The sequence below is a fragment of the Pinus tabuliformis genome, chromosome 5_2, assembly GCF_031772625.1.
Source record: "Pinus tabuliformis cultivar Carrire ecotype Pingquan chromosome 5_2, CPIR1, whole genome shotgun sequence".
NCBI classification, from domain to species: domain Eukaryota; kingdom Viridiplantae; phylum Streptophyta; class Pinopsida; order Pinales; family Pinaceae; genus Pinus; species Pinus tabuliformis.
In genome coordinates, this window is record NC_142306.1 from 347,410,384 (window position 1) to 347,433,458 (window position 23,075).

Consider the following 23,075-nt stretch of genomic DNA (forward strand, 5'->3'; position numbering starts at 1 on the left):
GATTTGACGAACTATTGGCCAAATGCACTCAAGAAGAAATATGGAAAGAGACAAGCCCTCAAATGGAAATAATACTACCACCTTCTCCGCTCATTCTAAGAGGAGGAATGATGCCGGTCCAAGGAATCAAGGACAAGGGTTCAAGTCAGATTCAAAGAAGGAAGGAAAGGAAGGTGCTTCAATTGTAACAGGTTTGGCCACTTTGCTAGAGAGTGTCCTCAAAAGAAGGATACTCCAAGAGATGATGATAACAATAACAACAACTACAAAGGCAATGGCTATCAAAGGAACAACAAGTTCAATAACAAAGGAAAGAGGAATGCTCCCGCTGCATAAAATGGAAATGGTTGTCCTCCCAAGAAGTCGAGAAACTCCAGGCATGAAGAAGTTAATGTTGTAAAGAAAAAAGAATTGTATCTTATTTCTTCCCTCACCACCGCCTCTCCTCCGGATACATTGGATCATTGGTTGATGGATAGTGGTGCCTCAAGGCACTTCACTGGGTACAAAGAAACTTTCTCAAACTTGGTTGAAAAGAAGACAAATATGGAGATCATACTTGGGGATAATGCCACTTATCTCGTGAAAGGAATTGGGACTGTCACTCTTCATTTAAATCAAGGTCAAACCCTCCACTTACAAGAAGTACTATATGTACCTGATCTGAAAAAGAACTTGTTCTCTATTTCTGCAATGGAATACAAAGGTTTCAAGGTGACATTCATTGATGGGAAAGTTTGTGTTTGGAAAAGGAACCCAAGAGATGAATTCACTCTTGGATTTAGGGTTGAAGGTCTCTATCAGGTAGAGGAAGTCTGTTGGGAGAAATGACTTGTGATACTTCTCTTCAATATGAATTATGGCACCAAATATTTGCTCACCTTCATTTCAAATCCTTACCTTATGTAAGGAATATGGTCACAGGTTTGCTTGAATTCAACTTAAATCATGAAGGTGTTTATCAGGGATGTGAAGCTGGAAAACATACGAGGGGACCATTCCCCTCAAGTGAAAATCAACTAGCAATATTCTTCAGTTGGTCCATTCTGATCTATCAGGTATGTTGCTTGTGACATATTTGGGTGGATATTTGTACTATAATATTTTTTTGGACGACTTCTCTCTCAAAACATGGAACCATTTCTTAAAGAAGAAGGCTGAAGTATTCAAATGGTTTTGCTCTTTCAAAGCCTTGGTCGAGAATCCGACAGGGAAGAAGATCAAAATATTGAGGAGTGATAATGGTATCGAATATGAGTCAAATGAATTCAAAGAATATTGTAGAAAAGTTGGCATTAAGAGGGAGATCACTACCGCATATACTCCTGAAAAAAATGGTGTTTCCGAAAGGAAGAATCATACTATCATAGAAGTCACCCGTGTTATGCTTTGTGATCAAGGTCTTATGAAGTTATTATAAGGAGAAGATGCCAACACCATTGTGTATGTCCAAAACATATGCCCACATCAAGATTTAGACTTCAATAGACTGGAAGAAGTTTTCACCTGTAAGAAAGCTGATGTTTCTCATTTTAGAATTTTTTGTTGTCTCGTATATTTTCATGTGCCGAAAGAGAAAAGAAAAAACTAGACGCATTTGGGAAGAAAGGAACGTTTGTGGGCTACAGTGAAACTTCAAAGGCATATAGAATCTATGTGTCTGGTCAAAGGGAACTGAAATTAAGTCATGATGTTACTTTCAATGAAGATTCTTCTCTTAGAAAGATCTGAGATATTCCTATCCCTAGGAAGGATAATGATGATGATGATGCAAAAAATAAGGATGAACCTCCGTCTGATGAATCGATGCCTGATGTTGAAGGTTGATGGATCCCATTGATCCACCACTTAGTGAGCCCTCTACTTCAAGAAAAATACCTTTGTGGCTTAAAGATACTTTGGAAGATGCTGAGAAACATATTGCACCAAGGGGGACATTTCATGAAAGAAAGAAGCCAAATAGGTACCAAGGGTACTTAGTTGCCATGAGTACCATTGTACAATCTGAGCCTTGTACATTCAAAGAAGTCATGAAGCAACAAGTTTGGAAGGATGCGATGAAAAATGAGTATGAGTCGAACACGAAGAATGATGTCTAAGATGTGGTTCCTAGACCCAAGGACAAGTCACTGGTCACTTCTAAATGGCTCTACAAGATCAAACATGGAGGAAAGATCAAACATGGAGTTGATGGGAGTGCTAAAAAGTTCAAGGCCAAATTTGTTGCTTGAGGCTTCTTTGAAAAGGAAGGAGTAGAATACAATGAGATATTTTCACCAGTTTCCCAATATGCCACCATCTTTTCAATTATAGCCCTTGATACCTTGCAAGGATGGAACCTACACCATAGGGATGTCAAAATTGTCTTCTTGCATGGTTCTCTTAAAGAGGAAGTCTACGTGGAACAACCTGAGGGGTTCGAGGTTCAGGATCGTGAGACACATATATGCAGGTTGAAGAAAGCCCTCTATGGGTTGAATCAAGCCCTTACGACTTGGTCTAAGAGGATTGATAACTATCTTATGAAGTTGGGATTCACAAGGAGTGATACTGACCTGAACCTATACTTGAAGGTTGAAAAGGAGATACCTCTCATTCTAGTACTTTATGTGGATGATCTCTTTAAGACATGTGATGACCTTCTCATTCATCAATGCAAGAGGGAGTTGGCTTCCGAGTTTGAGATGAAGGACCTAGGACTGATGCATTATTTCCTAGGGTTGCCGGTCTGGAAAAATCCAAGTGATATTTTCCTTTCTCAAGGAAAATACATTTTGAAGTTACTTGAGATATGTGGGATGGTGGGCTGAAAGTCCATGACTACTCTGATAGAACTTAACTTTAAGAAGCTATGTGGAAGTGTTGTTGGGCTTAGATTGGCTAACCCTACCAAGTATCTTCAACTTATGGGGGCCCTGATTATTTTGGTCAAATACCATCCTAACATATGCTTTGTTGTGAACATGTTGATTCAATATATGGTCGAGCCTCATCACATTCATTGGATTGCTGCCAATAATCTCTTGAAATATCTCTGAGGCACAATCCAATATGGACTAAGATACACTATCGGGAATTTGAGGCTACATGGATATACAAATGTCGACTGGGTAGGCTGTGTGGTGGATCGTAAGAGCATGTCTAGGTGCTTCTTCTCTTTGGTGTTTTCTTCTATATCTTGGATGAGCAGGAAGCAGAAAGTGATTGCACTAAGCACCACCGAGGCAGAATACATTGTTGTGAGTATGGCCTGTTGTGAAGCTATTTGGTTGAGGAAGCTCTTTAGTGAGATATTTGAGCATGTGTTGGATACCACTATGATCTTCTACGACAACCATAATGGGATTCACCTAATAGAGAATCTCGTGTTCCACCACCATTCTAAGCACATTGATATCATGTACCACTTTATCCGGGATATGGTACAACAGGGAGCAATAAGGCTCCAACACATTAGAACAGATGAGCAGGTTGTAAACATTCTCACAAAGCCTTTGGGGAAGGTCAAATTCTTAACCTTCTGAGAGAGACTTGGAGTCACGGAATGACCCTCCTATGAGGGTCACGTATGAGTTGGACATAAAGCTCTGGGAGCTCCTAGGGGCATGGGGTACTTCTTAGAGTTATGAGCGACCATAGGGTGAGTGGTTCACCTTCCCCTATGATACCCCATTCTGGTTAAAATGTGTGTAGGGTGAGTGGTTCACCTTCCCCTAGTGGTGCGCTGAATACAGGGTGAGTGGTTCACCTTTCCCTAGTGGTGCGCTGGATACAGGGTGAGTGGTTCACCTTCCCCTATGATACCCCATTTTGGTTAAAACATGTGTAGGTTGAGTGGTTCACCTTCCCCTACCTAGACACATACATGTAGGGTGAGTGGTTCACCTTCCGCTATGATTGACATATGCATAGGATGAGCGGTTCACCTTCTCTTATGGCATATGTGTAGGATGAGTGGTTCACCTTCTCCTGTTGATGCCCCGGCAAACATCCTACCCATAAAGTCTAGATCTCATGGGAAGTACCTCTCATATGGCCAATGAGTTGGGAAAAGATGGTTAGGGACCATAGCACTACCGATGGACACATCGTGTACTTCCGTACTTCCTATGACTAGGATGCATGGTGTTCAACAACTTGATCTAGGATCAAGGAATGACTTTTATCAGTGGAGAGTGATATGATCTAATGTCTCACTCTCGATCACTTATTCTTCATTATTAATTCATGGTTTAGTAAAGCAGAGTAGAGAAATATAGGGAAATGATGGTAGGGATGGTACATGATGACAAGATGGCATGATGACAGATGGATTGGCAGGTGGAATTCTCCCTAGTTGAGAGGGAGTGTTAAAATTGGAAAATAGAGCCAACTTACACCTTTAGACAACTCATATGATGGATATGATTATTTCATTTGATTCCTCTTTTTGAGAGGTACAATTTTGATATAAAGATCATCTCATTCTGACAAGCAGAAATGGAATTTTGAATTTATTCTCTCTCATGGACAAATTTTCAAGGTCGGCCTCAGTCAAACATAGGCTCATGAAGCCCAATGGATGTGTCTCCTCACCCTCAAAGAAGTGTATAAATATAAGTGACCCTTCTCTCTTTTGGACATCATCAACTCATCACATCTTCTTCTCTCCTCTCTTGATTGGTTCATACAACTTGGAGTCTCTCTCTCCTTCGCACGTGTGGAAGAAGGCAGATTTTTGGACTAGTTTTGGAGGCCGAAAATTTCAGGTATTAGGGCATGCATTTACCAGCCATGACTTGGAGTATTTGACCAACATTGAATTCTATTTTGTGGAAATAATTTTGATTTCTGTAGGCTGCATTATTTGGCACATATTTCGAGGTGATTGGGGATTGTTTGACCGAGTTGACTATTGTGTTGACTTTTTGGTTTGACCGAAAAATTACATCAGACTTTGGTTGGGTACACTGACCAGGTTTTGGGTTGAATTTGACTCCCTTGGCAGGTCACATTCTTCTATTGTTGACCGAGATGCTTGGAGGATGTTTTTGGGTCGCTTTGACCACTGTTGACTTTCTGGTTAGTGATGCATTGACTATTGATTTGGCATAACTTTTTTGGGCTTGTATTTCTGATATTTGTACTCTCTCTCTCTACTGAACTATTGAAGAATAATAAGAAGATTTGATCAAAGGGTTTCCCCACATTGGGGTTTGTCCCTAGCATCCAACACATCTTATGTCCCCTTGTCTTGGCTTGTCTTCTGCATATATTTTTATGTTCTATATGCATTTACTATCAATGTGTATAAGTTAATGTGATTGCTATTGAAGATAATTGGAATTTTCATTGGGTTGATAAGGAACATTGAAGTAAATTGTGATAAAACATAGAACATAACATTGTTATTTAAAATTAACAGGTCATCTAGAGATTAAAAAGTAGGGCCCTGTGGCTCGAAGGGGGGGATGAGGATATAAATAAAATTCATTCTTATGAAAAAGGTAGGAAGATGATTAATGAAATTTGGAATATCCATGATAAGAATGGTCGAGAGGTCTCAAATTTCAAGGAACTAGCCTCCATGACTAGAGACCATTTTCAGAACTTATTTCAGGAGCTTGTGAGGGCTAATATTGTGGAATTCATCATGGTGACACAACTTTTACCTTGATTTGTGAATGAGGAAGATAATAATGAACCAAGTGATGAGGTCTCTAAAGAGGAGTTGAAGGTTGTTTTGTACAATTTTGAAAAGGATAAAAGTCCAAGGTCTGATGGGTGGGGGGTTGAATTCTTTGAAGTTTTTTTTGATATTCCTGGTAGGGATCTTTTAGGAGTGTTAAATGAGTCCAGAAGGGAAGGTAAATTTCTGGTGGCATTCAATGCTACTTTTATCACACTTATTCACAAAGTTGATAAGCTTGCCTCCTTTGAAGGATTTTGCCCCATATTTTTATGCAACTATGTTTATAAGGTCATTACCAATAGATTAAAGCCAATCCCGTCTCATGATATATTTAAGGAACAATTTAGGTTTTTGGAAGGTAGACAGATCCATGAAGCTAGTAGGGTAGCTCAGGAGGGCCTACACAATATAAAAACCCTTAGATCAAAAGGTGATAATATTAAAATTGACATCTCCAAAGCATATGATCGTGTTAGCAGGTTGTACATCCACCTTCTTTTAACTCACCCAGGGTTTGGCATTTCCTTTATGAATAGGATTATGGGATGTCTAAGATTGGTCTTGTGTTTTGTTTTAATAAATGGTTCTTCCTCTTCATTATTTCATGCACAACGAGGCCCGAGGTAAGGATGTCATATGTCTCCTATACTTTTCCTTCTATTTGTTGAATGTATCAACCATTTCATTGTGGATGATAAGCACAAAGGGTTATTCTAGGGCATCATTCTAGTGGCTACAACCACCCTCCAAAATTTTTCCTATGCTTCAATTTTGGAGCCTTCCTTCTAAACCACAGTAGCTCATCTTGCACTAATCCAGGTTTCCATGCTTCAACTGAGACTTATATTTTCAGTTTGGCTTGTGCTTTCTTACTTAGTTGATTTTCCAATTCACAAGATGATCTCTTGACTTGGTCCCACAACAGTTCTAGGCTTGCCTACTTAGTTGATTTTCCAATTCACAAGCTAATCCCTTGACTTGGTCCCACAACAGTTCTAGGCTTGCCCCAGAAAACTGTACAATTATTGAGGGAAATTAGCCTTATTGTTCGGAATTGTGCAGTCCTGGCTACCAGTGAGCCTTGAGCTTTAGAAATGTGCAGTCATGAGGGGGAGGCCCAGCATTGAGCCCAGAAATTACACAACCCTCATTGAGCTCAGAAACTGCGCAATGCACCGAGCCAGAAAGTTTCCTAGTTCCCATAACTATGCTATCTTTCCCGGCAATGTGCATGGAAAGTTTTTCCTGGAAAAAGAAAAAATAAAAAGGCAAAAAGCATCCCTAAAAAACAGAGATCTATTTTTATTATCCTTAAGGAGACATTTGCATTATTTTCATAAACTTTCTCCAAGTGTCACTTTTTCATTGATTTTTAGGCATGCACATTAGAAACCCTAACTTGACCAAATTTATTTAATTGACATTGCTAGAGCTCATTTGTACAATCAATCTTGGAGCTCTAGCATTCACGAGGAGATTAAGGAGCATTCGGTGCGATCGTTGTCACTTTTCCGGGTGAGTTTTGCTTTTGTCATCTTTTGCCGCTTTTTTTGTTGCTTTTTATTGTTTAGCTTGTTTGAGGGTTGTTTCACTTGTTTCTCTACATGGTTGCTAGCATTTAAACTTTTTTTAGCTTGTAGAAGTGTTATTTCAAGTTATAGATTATCTTTCCCAAGCGTCGAATGAGTTTTCTTGCTTTTGCACCAACGGTCATCGTTGCGGCGACTCTCCTCACATGCTTTGTTTTCCTTCAGTTTAATTAATTGGTGCACTTGTTTCACATGCATGCATCAATACTTAGTCATATTTGCACTCAGCCTCACACTGTCTTTTAGATATGATTTCTTTTCACACTCCCCTTAGGCAGATCTGGGTCCCCTTGCTTGGATCTCACTTTGCACAACTTGCACTGCGCAATCTAGAGACTCAAGCCTTTGACTTGGCTTCTAGAATTGTGCAGATCATAGCCTAGGCTGGCTCCAACTACGCATTGTGTAGTTCCAGGAGCCAACCTCCCAACTTGGCCACTGAGACTACGCAATGTGCAGTCTCTCCCGAGCCTTGGCCTAGGCTAAACTGTGCATTGCGCAATTCCAGTCATCAAGCTCACACTGACTGCAAGGACTATGAAGTGCAAAGTTCCCATAGTCAGTCAGTCACCACTATCAAGAAAAACTATTCAATCCTTCCCATCAAGTGCTTGACTTGCTACTTGAACTTGCCTTGAAGTTGTTTTGGTTTTTAGCTGACATTTGCTTGCCATGAGTGTCCTCTCTGTCCCATAGGTACAACAGTTGTTGAGAATCTCTCCAACAGTCACAATTAACATGGCATCCAAGAGAGATGCATCAAAGGAAACCACTGAGAGCAGTATTGGGGAAGAAGTTGAGCAAATATCAGTTGATTTACTAGTGTATGCAGATACTCAATTGTTTATTGAGAAGGGAAAAACACTGACATGGAAACTGATCAAAGACACTTTTTCAGGGGACTTTAAGGCTGAATTAGAAGATCGAAAGGTTTATCCCAGCATCCATCAGTCGGGGTTATACAAGGTTGCATGCAGGTACCCCACCTTACCATGTGGAGACATCATCAACTGGATTGTCTCACATACAGACGAAAAAACTATGACATTGAACAATGCCAACCAGAGGAAGCTTTCCACCTTCAGGGAAAAATAATTTCAAGAGATGTATCACTTTCCCAAGCCAGTGAAGCACATGGAATCACTCTTCAATTCCACCCATAGATATTTGAACACAAGAGACATTGTCAAATGCTGAGTAAAGAGTCATCAAATTTTAGAAAAAAACCCACCCATGTTTACAAGATGAAGTCCATAAGGAGGGATTATGAGTTCTTGATCATCTTTTCCTACAAAATATATGGTCAAGAGAGCACAAAGACCTTCCTTGAAGGGTGGGAAGTCTTACTGGACTAGTTGAAGAATTATGGGAGGCCATTCAATTGGTCAGATCTATTAGTTCATCAATTGAAGTCTCATGTGGCTAAGGCTCAGAATCCACCCAAGAATGACCAAGTGAGGTTTTACATGTTTGCATACTTGCTGGATGAAATCTATGCCCAACAACAGTTCCCTGGCATGAGCTAGACATGGACACCACAATACATTGTTGTGAACATCTATTGCAAGTTGTTTTCCAACAACATCTATCGAGGAGTGATGGCAAGGCTAACTGACCACTTTATCGTCCTGTTATACAATCTTACATTTGAGCAAGATCCACCTTGCATGTCCAGAGAAGCAATGGAGGCGATAGTAAACATTGCATATTGGTATGCCACACTAGGTGGCACCTTCATCAGAGTGTTTGGTGAAGAGAAGCATTTGCATGTCCTACCAAGGTATGCCACTGAAAAACTGATCATGAAAGAAGTTTCATACCACCTCATTATAGGGTTGTCAACAGGACTGCATAGGAAGAAGAAAGCGCCATGGCCCACTCTTCCTTTGCGGATCAGATTATACGAGATTAAGAACTTGAAAGATGTGGATGTCAAAGCCAAGGACATAATGAAAGTAGAGTTCGACACCAAGGATTTTAATCAGCATGATCCCTGTGGTATTTGCAAGGACCAATGTACAAGGGTTTACTTTCCATGGATACATGAGACATTTCATTGGCCATAGAAGGATCCTTGGAGATACTACAATAATGCCTCCAGAATCAATGAGATGGTCAGTATAGCAAGAACTTGGAAGGCTTCTCTATAGACAATAGTAGCTCTAGAAGAAACAACAACAATTGAAAAAGGCAACAATCCAGTGCAGGACAAGGGAAAGAGGAAGATTATAATGATCCAGAGGGAGAGCAAAGCTAAAAAATGATGGCAGATCCTATTATTAGCAAAGGTAGCTTTGGCAGCGGAAGTAAAGAGGGAGAAACATATGAAGCAAGCAGAGTAGAGGAAGAGAGAAAAGGAGAGGTTACAGGAAGCAGAACTGAAGTTACCGAAGACAGAGAAGAATTTGAAGCAAGAACAGGAGTTGAGGAGGAGAGAAATATAAGAGAAGTAGAAGCAACAAGAAGAACAAAGGCAAGGCACGATGAAAGAGGAAAAAACAACTATACATGTTGATGAGACGAAACAACCAACAACTGAGGAAGAAGGTGAACAGATGCAGGATCAGTAAATTGCTCAGTAGATTGAGCAATTGATTAAAGTGACAGACATGGATTTGGAACAAGAATCACAGTGGGAAGACATTGACCTGATGCCGAAAAAACCATGGGTTATCTCTTAGTTTCCACCACCTCCAGTAGCAAATCCAGCCCTGAGTGAGCAAGGAGATGTTGTTCTCCTTGATGATGATTCAGTCATGGCTGTGTACAATCTATCATTTGATGATTTCCAAAAGAGGATTGTACAAGCGTGAAGGAAGCACTTTCTGGATGATTACACATCACCTGCATTTATCAAGGAAATGGTGGTAGTGTCAGACACCAAGGAGCATCCAACTGCCATTTCCCAAGCTAGCTTGGCCTATGTATGAGAAACAAGCTCAAATGTTCAATACCTGATGGTCCAGAATGAGCAACTGGCAAATAACTTACAGGTTTTCAGGAAAGAGGTAGAACAACTCCGAGCATCAATGCAGAATGAAGTTTTTGCATTGGGGGAGATGAGGACAATGATACTTGCTGAAGTATCAACACTTGGTGATACCATGCGGAAGCTCTATGAAATTTTTTTCATCGTGCATAAAGCAGTTGTCCATTTGCATGGCCTACAACAACGGAGCAAAGAGTTTGTTCAAACTCTCAAGAACATACATGCTACCATCGCCCATGTACAAGAGTGGAAAATGTGGTACAAAGGGGCCCCACTTGACTTAGCAAAGAAGATGAAGCCACATGCAGAGCAGGAGAAAGTGAAGGTATGAATGTTGATTCTAAACAACAAGCAACTTGCTTCATTCATTGTCAGCACACAAGCCTCATATGTGAGGTTGTACAATAGCTTGGATGTCTTGGTGAGAAAAGACCAGATCCCATCAATCAATTTTCTCACTGATGCTAAACCCAAGAACCAAGTATGGCTGGAGATGGATGAGTACTTGGAGTAGCTAAGACGAGAAGTCACCAAGGAAGAATTGGAGCTAAATTCACACAACATGTAGAAGTACATCGATGGTCCTGTCAAGGTGAAGACAATAATTCTCATGCTTCAGAATGAGTTGGACATAGGTCCCAAGACAATATACCCAGATGCCATGGAGGCTAAATTCTGCTTCCATAAAGACATCGTTAAGCAGTTTGGGGACACCATCACACATTTCGAAGCTTGGTATTGATATGTGAATGAGAAGCAACAAGTGGAGGTTGTTGAGTTGGAATTTCCCCAAACACCAGAAATATAGTGTTGTGTCTTGTTAGGATGTCTCTACCCTATTTTGTCTTATATAAGTACATGTAGAAAATGTAATATTATTTGTAATTATGTTGTAAGTGAAATTCCAAGTGTTAATATTGGAATATGAAAAGTCATCATGTAATGTAATATGTCATTTAGTGAAGAAGTTGAAGAGTCGTGAGGGAAGTCAAAGAGTCACAAAGGGGAATGTCAAGGGTCACCCCACCCTTTGTTATAAATATAACCTCATAACTCATAGAAGAGGCTTTTGGGAGCCAAGCTTTTGGCTAGTCTTAGGCTTAGAGAAGGCTTGGGAGTATTGTGAAGAGCCTTGGTTTCTCCATAGCGTAGAGTGAGTATACTTCTTTGGAGGAGTAGGTGTTCTTGACTGTAATGTTCCACTATTGGGACTAGTGGTCATCACTGGTGTATGTATTGATGGAACTTCCACTTATAATAATAAAATTTGTAACACCCTCCTCCCACATCTACCCAAGTAACCAGACAACTGGGGTTATCTGACCTCCTATCTGACCTTAAGAAATTGAATCGATGAAAACACAACATACAAACCTTCCACATTAGTTATAGGACTCCTAAGAACCATCCCAACATTTTTAGTAACCCGCCCTGGGTCCCATTCAGGTTTTAGACTACTTGACCCTCAGACGCTCCCATGATATATGCCTAACAAGCTCTCATGAGAAGGCATGCCAGTGTCTAGGGAATTTTGCTCAGTTTTGTGCCAGTGTCCCCGGGATTTGAGCTACTTTTTCAAGCCCAGAGCTCAGGTCACTACCTAGAATTAAATGACACCTTTAGAACATAAATATAACAAGGAAATGATGATGCAAATGAAAATACTTGAACAAGCCCTTAACTGGACCCCTACTAGCCATGACAGGAATTTTTTCAAACATTTCACAAATATGTAATCTACAAGTGTACACAACAAATTTAAGCATATGGGTCTCATACTTATCTGAGAATCATTGTTCCCTTATATCATTTGTTTCATTATCATCTATTAGGTCATAGATACATTGTCCATTCATTTACAAGTAAAAACATGATGAGATCCATACATATCCACTATCATAAAACATATACATAACCGACATAATAGCAACAGAAATACCAAGGAAATCACAACCATCTGATCCACATATAAACAAGTATAATACTCATAGAAATACAAGGAGAAATAACCTCAGACTGATGATGCAAAATCCAAACCCAGGATGGGACTACCATGTTCCACCCAACCATAGAATGGCTGAGCCAAATCTCTCTTCAGCCATTCACCCCCATGCCATATTCCAAGCATGAATGTGGGACTCAAACCAAAAGAACCAACCAGGCCATCCCGAGGCTAAACCACCTCATCCTCATCAATAGAAACCATGCTTTACTGTAATTGATCCTGGATCACTCGTCCAAACAATGAACATGTAATAACATGATTTACCATGATCTCCACCAGATCACTAGGCTAAACAAGAATGGATGCCACCGGATTTCTCCACCTACATCGTGAGGAAATTTCTTGTTTCCTAGTCTCTCAAGCTTTACCGCAATCCACAACGGTTCACTATACCCTAAAGCGAGACCCACTCTCCAAGCTTTATTGCATATCCCAATGGTTCACTAGACCCTAAAGTGAGACCCACTCTCCAAGATTTATTGCATATCCCAACCTGGGATCACTAGGCCCAACGAAGAGCAATCCACCTCTCAACTTTACCATATATCCCACCAATCACAGGAAAGGATTCCTAGGCCCACCGAGGCAACACAAAATCTAGCTTTACCGCAACCCATAGTCCAATTCAGGGGTTACTTTATGCCATGCATTCTATCATTGGGAGATCCACCTCACTCAGCTTCGAATCCATCTAACAATCCAGCTCAACCAAAACATGAGAACTCCATCACACTATGGTTATCTAGAAATGTCAAGGCTAGGCTAAAAACATTGTCACACTTGACAAAACCCATGCCATAACAGCAAAAGAACCACATGCAATACCATGCATGCAAAATCTAGCAAGGAAAACACACATGAAAATCAATACCTGCAAAGAATACTATTTTTAGTTGCTTGATCCTACTCTTCCTTGCTTGTTCCTTCCTTCCTCTTGCCTTCTTTACCTTTCTTGATCCAATGCCAAAGTGCTCCAAGAAAACTCTAAGTGTCGAAGAGTGAGAGAGAGAGAGAGAGAATAATGAGAGAGCTCCAAAACTGAACTAATAAAAGGTTACAAACTATTCCTCAGAAGCCTTTTTATCAATTAGGCCTCTATTTTCTTCATTTTACATTATTTTCCTTCAATTTCCTCCTCACATGCAACCTATGAACTTTCACCTTACTTTTCTCTTATTTTCCTTTATTTTCATAAATAAATGTGCCAAAAATGTCATTTTTCCTTTCAAAATCCTTTGCCTTTGCCTTTGCCAATTTCCTTAGCCAAAATAAACCAAATTAACATCCACTAGGATGTTTTTCCCAACATTCAGCTTGGAATAAGTGTCCCATCAACCGTGGTTATTATTTTTCCTTTATTAACTTTTATTACATGGAATTTTCACCAGGGCTGTTATAGAACCCTCCCATTCGCGGACACCTCCCTTGGTGTTCAACCACATTTATACCTCAGAAAAACCACTGAAAATAAAACGTGTTTCCCATGGAGCTTTATAACATAGCTTGATGCAGTATTTACAATGATCACCCCGCTTAAAAGCAAACCAACATGACAACTATAATGAAATGACACCCACACCACTTGTTGGAGCTTTATAACATAGCTCATGGCGACATTTACATCCATATACTTATGTACATATAACAACACATCACCAAACATGTACCAAAACATATACCAAATACATATACGAAAAAGCCATACCAAATCTTCTTTGCCTCAACCGACAAACAATGAAGGATACATAGCCCGCATCTGATCCACCATCTCTGATTTAGCTTCATCGGGCGCAAAGTGCTTCCATTACACTTTAACTTACTCGATTTCTCGATTTCAGAGCATGAGCACCTTTTTCTACAATATACACTAAGGCTCCGACTGGAATTCTCCATCTGGTTCCACCTGCAATACAAACCAATCAATCAAATGATAAACACATTTAACATACTTCTTAAGCAATGAAACATGGAAAACATCATGGAATTTCACTATTGAAGGCAGTGCAAGTCAATAGGATGTTGGCACAATCCTCTCAATAATACTAAAGGGTCCACAGAACCGTGGTGCCAACTTAGCACATGATCTAATCTGTAAGGAACTCTTCTTTGGTTTGATGCGCAAGTACACAAGTTCCCCAACCTAGAATTCCTTGAACAACCTGTTCTGATCTACATAGGTCTATGCCTATCCCGTGTTGCCTTTAGATTCTTCATTATAACCTGCATTTCCTATTCCATGTCCGCCAACATATCCGGTCTAATCAAAACCCTGTTAACTTGATCGCTCCAACTGATGGGAGTATTGCAACTCCGCCCATACAATGCCTCAAACAAAATCATCTTCAAATATTCTTGATACCCATTGCTGTAAGCGAACTCTACCAGTGGAAGATACTCTTCCCACTTTCATTTCTGATGCATCACATACATCTTCAACATGTCCTTCAATATATTGTTGACCCTCTCAGTCTGTTCTTCTGTTTGTGGATGATAAGTTGTACTGAAGGCCAACTCTATGCCCAAACCTAGAAACAACTCCTTCCAAAATTTGTAAGTGAATTTTGCATCCCTGTCAGACAAACTCTTCTTTGGAACACCATGCAATATAACCACGTCTTTGATGGATACCTGTGCTACATTGCTAGCTAAGAATGTAGACTTCACTGGAATGAAGTGTGAAACCTTATTCAACCTATCCACAACAACCATGATGGAATTATGTTGTCTCACTACCTCGGAAAAATTGTGATAAAGTCCATAGAAATGACCTCCCATTTCCATTCTAGAATCAAAATCGGCTGTAATAGTCCACTTGGATGCTTACACTCTTCCTTCACATGCTGACAATCAAAACACCTAGCTACAAAATCTGCTACATCCTTCTTCAGATTTGGCCAATAGTAAAATTTCTTCACTACGGTCAATGTATTCTGGTAGCCTGGGTGACCTAAATATGGTTTTGCATGAAACTCTCTCAAGATCACCTTCTTGATCTCACTGTTATTTGGCACAGATATCTTATCCCTAAATCTAACCAATCCATCCGCTGTAAGATAATAGTCCACATCCTATGCACCTGCACCCGCGCCTGTACATGTACTTGTACCTATACCTGTACTACTACTTATACATGTACCTATACTACTACCTTTAGCAATACTCTGCTACAACATGTGCACAATCTCCATATACCTGACATCCCACTGACTTGTCTGCAAGATCCTATCACACAAATTTGTCCCATAGGATCTCATAGTTGTTATATGATTTACCTGTATCTGCATGCTAAGAGCATCAACAACCTTGTTCTCCTTTCCTTTAATATACTTGATCTTGAAGTCAAACTCACTAATCTGGAAAACCATCTAGCCTGTCAAGCATTTAGATTCGATTGGTAAAACAAATACCTCAACCCAATGTGATCACTCATCAGCAAAAAACTTCTACCAAGAAGATAGTGCCTCCACATCTTCAATGCATGTATGATCATTGTTAAATCAAGATCATGTGTTAGGTAGTTTTGCTTGTGCTCGTTTAGTTTTCATGACTCATAGCATACCACCTGCCCTTCTTAGATAAGGACTCCACCAAGTCCTCTTTTGCAAGCATCTGTGCATACTACAAACCATTTGTCAGGATTTGTAATCTGTAACACTGGTGCATGTGTCAACAACTGCTTAAGCTTCTCAAAATTGGCCCCACACTTCTCTTTCCATTCAAACTTCTTACCTTTCCCCTGCAATGATGTAATAGGATAAGCAATCTGTGAGAAGTTCCTGATGAACCTCCTGTAATAACCCGCCAATCCCATGAAATATCTCACCTCACCCACATTCATGAGAGATAACCAATCCATGATGGCCCTTATCTTTTCTGGATCCACTATTATGCCCTCCTTGGAAAGAACATGTCCCAAGTAGTGTACCTCAGTTTGAAAGAAACTGAACTTGCTGAGCTTAGCATACCACTGATGCTCTCTCAACAACCTCAACACTTCTGCTAAATTCTCAACATGCTCTTCCTCATTTTTAGAATATACCAATATATCATTAATGAACATAATAACAAATTTATCCAAATACAGACATAACACATTATTCATCAAGCATATAAATGTAGTTGGAGCATTAGTCAAACCGAATGGAACTACAACAAATTCATAATGGCCATACCTGGTCTGGAAATTTGTCTTTTAAATTTCCTCCTTGATGCGTACCTCGTGGTATCCTGATCTCAATTCGATCTTCGAGAACACTGCTACTCCTTTCAACTGATCAAATAAGTCATCAATCCTCAACAATGGATACTTGTTCTTAATGGTCACTTTGTTCAACTTCCTCTAGTCAATGCACAATCTAAGAGTATCATCCTTCTTCTTTACAAACAATATCCGTGCCCCTAATGTGATACACTTGGTTTGATGTATTCCTTGTCCAACATTTCCTTCAAATTCAGCTTCAACTCTACCAACTTTGATGTGCTCATCCTGTAAGGTGCTTTTGATGCTGGAGCTGCCCCTGACACTAACTCAACAAAAAATTCGACTTCCCTGTGAGGTGGCAACTCTAAAATCTCCTTAGGAAATACATCCTAAAACTGGTATAGAACTAGGTACCTGCTCAAAACATCATCATCCTCAATTTCCTTACATTTTTCACTAGAAATGTGCACTGCAAATAACACACACCCTTTTCTGCGACTACATTTTTCCTACATAATTGTCACCATCCTAACTAATGTGGATTTCTTCCTTCTCTGTAAGACTCTTGGTTCCCCATTGTCATCCACACACTCAATGGATTTGTCATAACAACCCACCTTGGTCCTATGAAGGTACGACCAATCCATGGCCAACAATACATTGTATGATCGCAATGGTAATAAATTCAAATGTGTTGCAGTAGGAATACCATTCAAATCAAATGCACAAGATCTTACCCAATGATGAACTCGCTACTTCGTACCTGTAGCCAACTTCACTAACCAATATTTTTCATGCACTTCTTTATTCAAACCACACTTATCCACCGAGTCAGGACTAACATAACTATAATTAGATCCAAGGTCAATCAAAATAGAAATAACTTGATCACAAAGCTTACCATCCATCTCAATGATAAATGCATGATGGTTTGCCTGTTTGTTATCCAATGTTGCATAGATATGAGGAACGCTTTGACCAAAATCACCAATAGTCCGTGCCTCATGTGCACTATATATCTAAGGCCTAAAACCCTTATTCTGTGGGCAATCTCTCTTAAGGTGCTCCTTACCACATGTCCAACACTCCAACCGACCAGTACCCTCACCTCTATGTTGTTGTTGTGATCCATGTCCTTGTCTAGCTACATTGAACCTCTTTTGTGGTGCCACATTTTCTTTCTCTTCTGCATTCTGAGGCCTTTTTCTTTTCGGCTACCATTTACCTTTACCTTTGTCTTTTCCTTTCCATCCTTGTTGAGATTCATTCTTAGATTTTGACTATTCATAGAAATGCTTCAATTTCCCAATAAATTCCTCAGGTGACCGAGGCTCATCATACTCAATCTGATCTCTAAATGGTAATGGAAAACCACTGACAAATCATTGAACCTTATCCTTCTCATCTTTAAGATATTTTACATACCTCAATAACTCCAAGAACTTAGTCATGTACTCTTCATCTGTCATTGATCCCATATTTAACTCTTAGAATTCTTTGGCCTTACTCTCGTAGTACCTTTTTGACAAATAATTCTTGGAAATCCTATTGAACTTGTGCCAAGTCAAGTCATGTATCCTAATTTATCTAACCCACTTCACATCTTCCCACTAGATTTCCGCTTTACCTCTGAGGCTGAAAATAGCTATTATGGCCTTCCTATTATCTGTGTACTCATGCAACGCAAAGAACTTCTTCATCCCAAGTATCTAAGCCTATGCATCTTCTAAATTCTTCACATCTCCATCAAAATTAGGTGGATTTTCTTTATTAAACTCATATGGAAAGTATACCCTATCACTCATGTAAGGACGATAATGATGATGATCATAATTCTTATCAGAACTACAACTAGAATAATACCTGTATCCATCACCTCTCATATCCAGAGTATCCAACAATTTTCCATCTCTAACCATGTCATCTCTATCTGACTTGTGACCACCATGAGACCTACTTCCATATGCCCCATTAGTTATGTCGTTCTATCCATGGTTGATTCGAAGTGGCCCTTGTCATTGTAATTCTGACAAAATCTAAAGGAGTATTGCATTAACTTATGCTTGTTTCTCTTGTGTCTGCATGATTTTTTCATTGTCTACCTTATAACTCCTTATTTCTTCCTTCAAGCTTCTCAATGTGTCTGCTAAATAAAAATAGTGCCCAACAACATGTTTCTCATCTAATTTATATGGAGAATATTTGTTTTCTACTATCTTGCTATTCATTTTGATCTTTTCTTGCAAGGCATACTATGTCAGCTAAACCAAATCACAATAAACCAATGTACCTTAGCATAATTCGGGGAGGATATCTCATTTACAATAACAACCAATAAATGTACTACATTTATAACATAATCATGGCAACATATATACATATAACACATAAGCACATAACCATGTAACCACCAGTCTAGCTAGAGTGCAGTCATCAATGCATGACCATATAAACTACACATATCATGACCTCATGCATGACAACACAACCATACCAATGTACATTGATAGTACGTAAGCATAAAAAATATGTAGCAAATCATACACTCATGATGATACACTTTACAACAACAACATCCTCATTCACATGGCAACATCACTACAACCATGATCAACACCATGCATATTCAACAAGCATATAGACCACAAGAATGGTTAACACACGTGAAACTCACCCGAATACATTACCAACACACATCGCCCATCTAGTTTGAGGGGTGAACCATGCTCTGATACCACTCTGTAACACCCTCCTCCCACATCTACCCAAGTAACCGACCAACCGAGGTAAACATGTGATGAGAGGCTACTATGATTGGATTCGTCCTAGGTGACCTTAAGGAAATGGAATTGACAGAAACACAACATGCAAACGTTCCACATCAACCACAGGACTCCTAAGAACCATCCCAACATTTCTGGTAACCAGTGCCTGGGTCCCACTGAGATTTTAGACCACTTGATCCCTGGACGTTCCCATGATATCTGCTTGACAACATCCAGGAGGCTCTGGATGCTCTCATGGAAAGGCATGCCAGCATCTAGGGACTATTTTTCTCAGTGTTGTGCTAGTGTCCTCGGGATTTGAGCCACTTTTTCAGGCCCAGAGTGTTGAAAAATGGAAACAAGAAATTGCTAAAAATAGAAGTGCTAAAAATAGCAGTTTGGGCATCAGTGCTGGATTGGGCAATAGGGAATGAAAAATGGAAGTGATAAAAATAGAAGTTCTATTTTTAGTAGTTCGAGTTGGATTCCTATTTTTAGACTGTCCCTGGACTAAAATAGAAAGTAAAATTTGAATTTGGTCTTACCAGCACTTTGGAATATTAATTAATTAATTCTCCATGAGTTAATTAGTTAAGGAAAAGAAACTTGAAGTCTTTGTGAGAACATGCAATTATTTCTCCACTGATTGAGGAATTAAGGATGAGTTCTATATTGAAAGGATCAGTTGACTTAGTTTAACTTAGTCAAGTTCAGTTAGATTAATTTAACAAGTTGTTAAATTAATGAGATATAGTTAATTGTTGATGCTTGCATGCATGTGACAACTATTATTTTCAGATAACTGTGTATTCACTTATGGATAACTGATGCATGTCAGTTCTGTCAGAGAGCTAGTTGAGATCAGATGTGGGACAATGTACTATCAGTTGGATGAATATTTTTCCTATAAAGGAAGCTCATCCATGATGAGGATTTATCTCCTTCAGGTTTGTGCAGTTATTTCAGAGGTCAGTGTTGTGTGTGAGGTTATATCTTCTGTGTTATGTGTGTTTGATTTCTCCATATTAGTTATATGTGTTCTTATTGATGTTGCTCATGTTTGATTAAGCTTCCGCTAAATTGGTTGTAGAAGTAGATCTAGTATTATGCTTTAGTACATTGCATATATCAGTTTGATCTACAGGTGGTAAAATTTCTACATGGTATCAGAGCTAGCTGATTTGTAGAAAAATTCTACATGGTATCAGAGCTAGCTGATGTGTAGAAAAATTCTACAAAATTATACATTGTATCAGAGCAAAGGTGATCAAGGAAGAACAATATACAAGAAGAGGAGATTTCAAAGTTTTGATTTTTTGGCCGAGAGTTTGCAGAGAAGATCTGAAAATTTCTGTACAAAATTTTCAGAAACAAATAGCAGATTTGGATTCATTGTGGAAAAATACCCAAAATAAAAAAAAATCGGCTGAATTGGAGTTCGGAGGAGGGAGATATCGCTGATTTAAAATAAACTCTTTTTCAAAAAAAAATTCGTGACAGCGGGAAATATGAAACAGATTGGTGTGCTAGCCAAGAACCTGTATGCACTTGAGGTACAAGATGCATGCAAAGCCTTGAGGGGCAAAGAAAAGGTTAGATACTTGGTGGTTGAGAGGGAGGGTATGTTACCTCTCAACATGCAGTGCTAGAAGAAGTCTCAGACGATTGTGGAGGAGCCACGATTGGTGCAGCAACTTTAGGAGGTTGTGGAGCAGCCACAACTAGAGAAGCTGAGAGGAGATAGAGTAGAGACATCTACTCATGCAAAGACCTCCAGTAGGGGGAAAATTCGAGCTAGGTGGGCAGAGGAATCACATGCAGCCATACCTCCAGGTAGGAGGTGGGGCGATATAGAGTGATCGTCCCAAGAAGGAGGGGCAGGATCCTTGAGGTACCCAACCTCTTGGATGAGAAGTTGCTACGAGAGCCCCGATGTGGAGTAGCAGGAACTGACTAATTGGGTAGAGATAGATGTGGATGGAGCGGCAGAGAGAGCTACAGTGCAGGGTATCCTAGGACAGTGCAGGGTATCCTAGGACAGTGCAGAGCATGCAGGCTGCAGCAATGTGAGAGGCACAAGTGTGTTGCACAGTGCAGGGTAGCACAAATAAGGGTGCAACGGTGCAAGATGCATGGAGATGTTGCAGTAGCGCAGAGGTCAGAGAGGGAGCACTTGTCAGCAGCAGGTAGAGCTTCAGCATCAGAGTATGTTTCTAGCCCAATAGAGAGGCGAGTTGGGAGTTTTTTATTTGTTCTGAGAGTTGTTGGAGCAACCACACTTGGTAGATGTGTTGCATGCAGAACATTCTAGAGGTACAGGATCGGGTTCGAGAGGAAGCCTTTCTTGTTGAGAGGGAGTGTTGAAAAATGGCAACAAGAAATTGCTAAAAATAGAAGTGCTAAAAATAATACTGCTAAAAATAGTAATTTGGACATCAGTGCTGGATTGGGCAATAGGGAATGAAAAATGGAAGTGCTAAAAATAGAAGTTCTATTTTTAGCAGTTCAAGTTGGATTCCTATTTTTAGACAGTCCCTGGCCTAAAATAGGAAGTAAAATTCGAATTTGGTCTTACCAGCAGTTTGGAATATTAATTAATTAATTCTCCATGAGTTAATTAGTTAAGGAAAAGCAAACTTGAAGTCTTTTGTGAGAACATGCAATTATTTCTCCACTGATTAGGGAATGTGTCCTTGATTTGCTCCACTGATTGAGGAATTAAGGATGAGTTCTATATTGAGAGGATTAGTTGAATTAGTTTAACTTAGTCAAGTTCAGTTAGATTAATTTAACAAGTTGTTAAATTAATGAGATATAGTTTGTTGATGCTTGCATGCATGTGACAACTATTACTTTCAGATAACTGTGTATTCACTCATGGGTAACTGATGCATGTCAGTTTTTTCAGAGACCCAGTTGAGATTAGATGTGGGACAGTGTACTATTAGTTGGATGAATATTTTTCTTATAAAGGAAGCTCATCCATGATGAGGATTTATCTCCTTCAGGTTTGTGCAGTTATTTCAGAGGTCAGTGTTGTGTGTGAGGTGAGAATCACACAGGTTGTAGTTGGAGGACCTAGGAAAAAATGTGCATAGAAATAGGAGGCTTGGAGGGTATAGGAGAAGGTTTGTGAGAAGCCTTTGACTGTCTATAAGCAAAAGAGGGATTGTATTGAGAGCTGGATAGCTTCCGAGCTAAGGCTTTGTGTAATTCGGACATATTTCCACTTGTATGCTAATACACAGATGGGGTTTAGGCTGGTGCTTTCCCCTGGTTATATCTTCTGTGTTATGTGTGTTTGATTTCTCCATATTAGTTATATGTGTTCTTATTGATCTTTCTCAATTCGATTAAGCTTCCGCTAAATTGGTTGTATAAGTAGATCTAGTATTATGCTTTAGTACATTTCATATATCAGTTTGATCTACAGGTGGTGAAATTTCTACATGGTATCAGAGCTAGCTGATTTGTAGAAAAATTCTACATGGTATCAGAGCTAGCTGATGTGTAGAAAAATTCTACAAAATTCTACACAGAGCCCAGGTCACTTCCCATAATTGAATGAAACCTTCAGAACATAAAGATAACAAGGAAATGATGATGAAAATTCAAATGCTTGAACAAGCCCTTAACTGGACCTCTACTAACCATGACAGGAATTTCATCAAACAAATCACAAATATGTAATCTATAGGTGTAAACAACAAATTTAAGCATAGGGGTCTCATACTTATTTAAGAATCGCTAAGAAGCATTGTTCCCTTGTATCATTTATTGCATTATCATCTATTAGGTCATAGATACATTGTTCATTCATTACAAGTAAAAACATGAAAAGAGCCATACATAGCC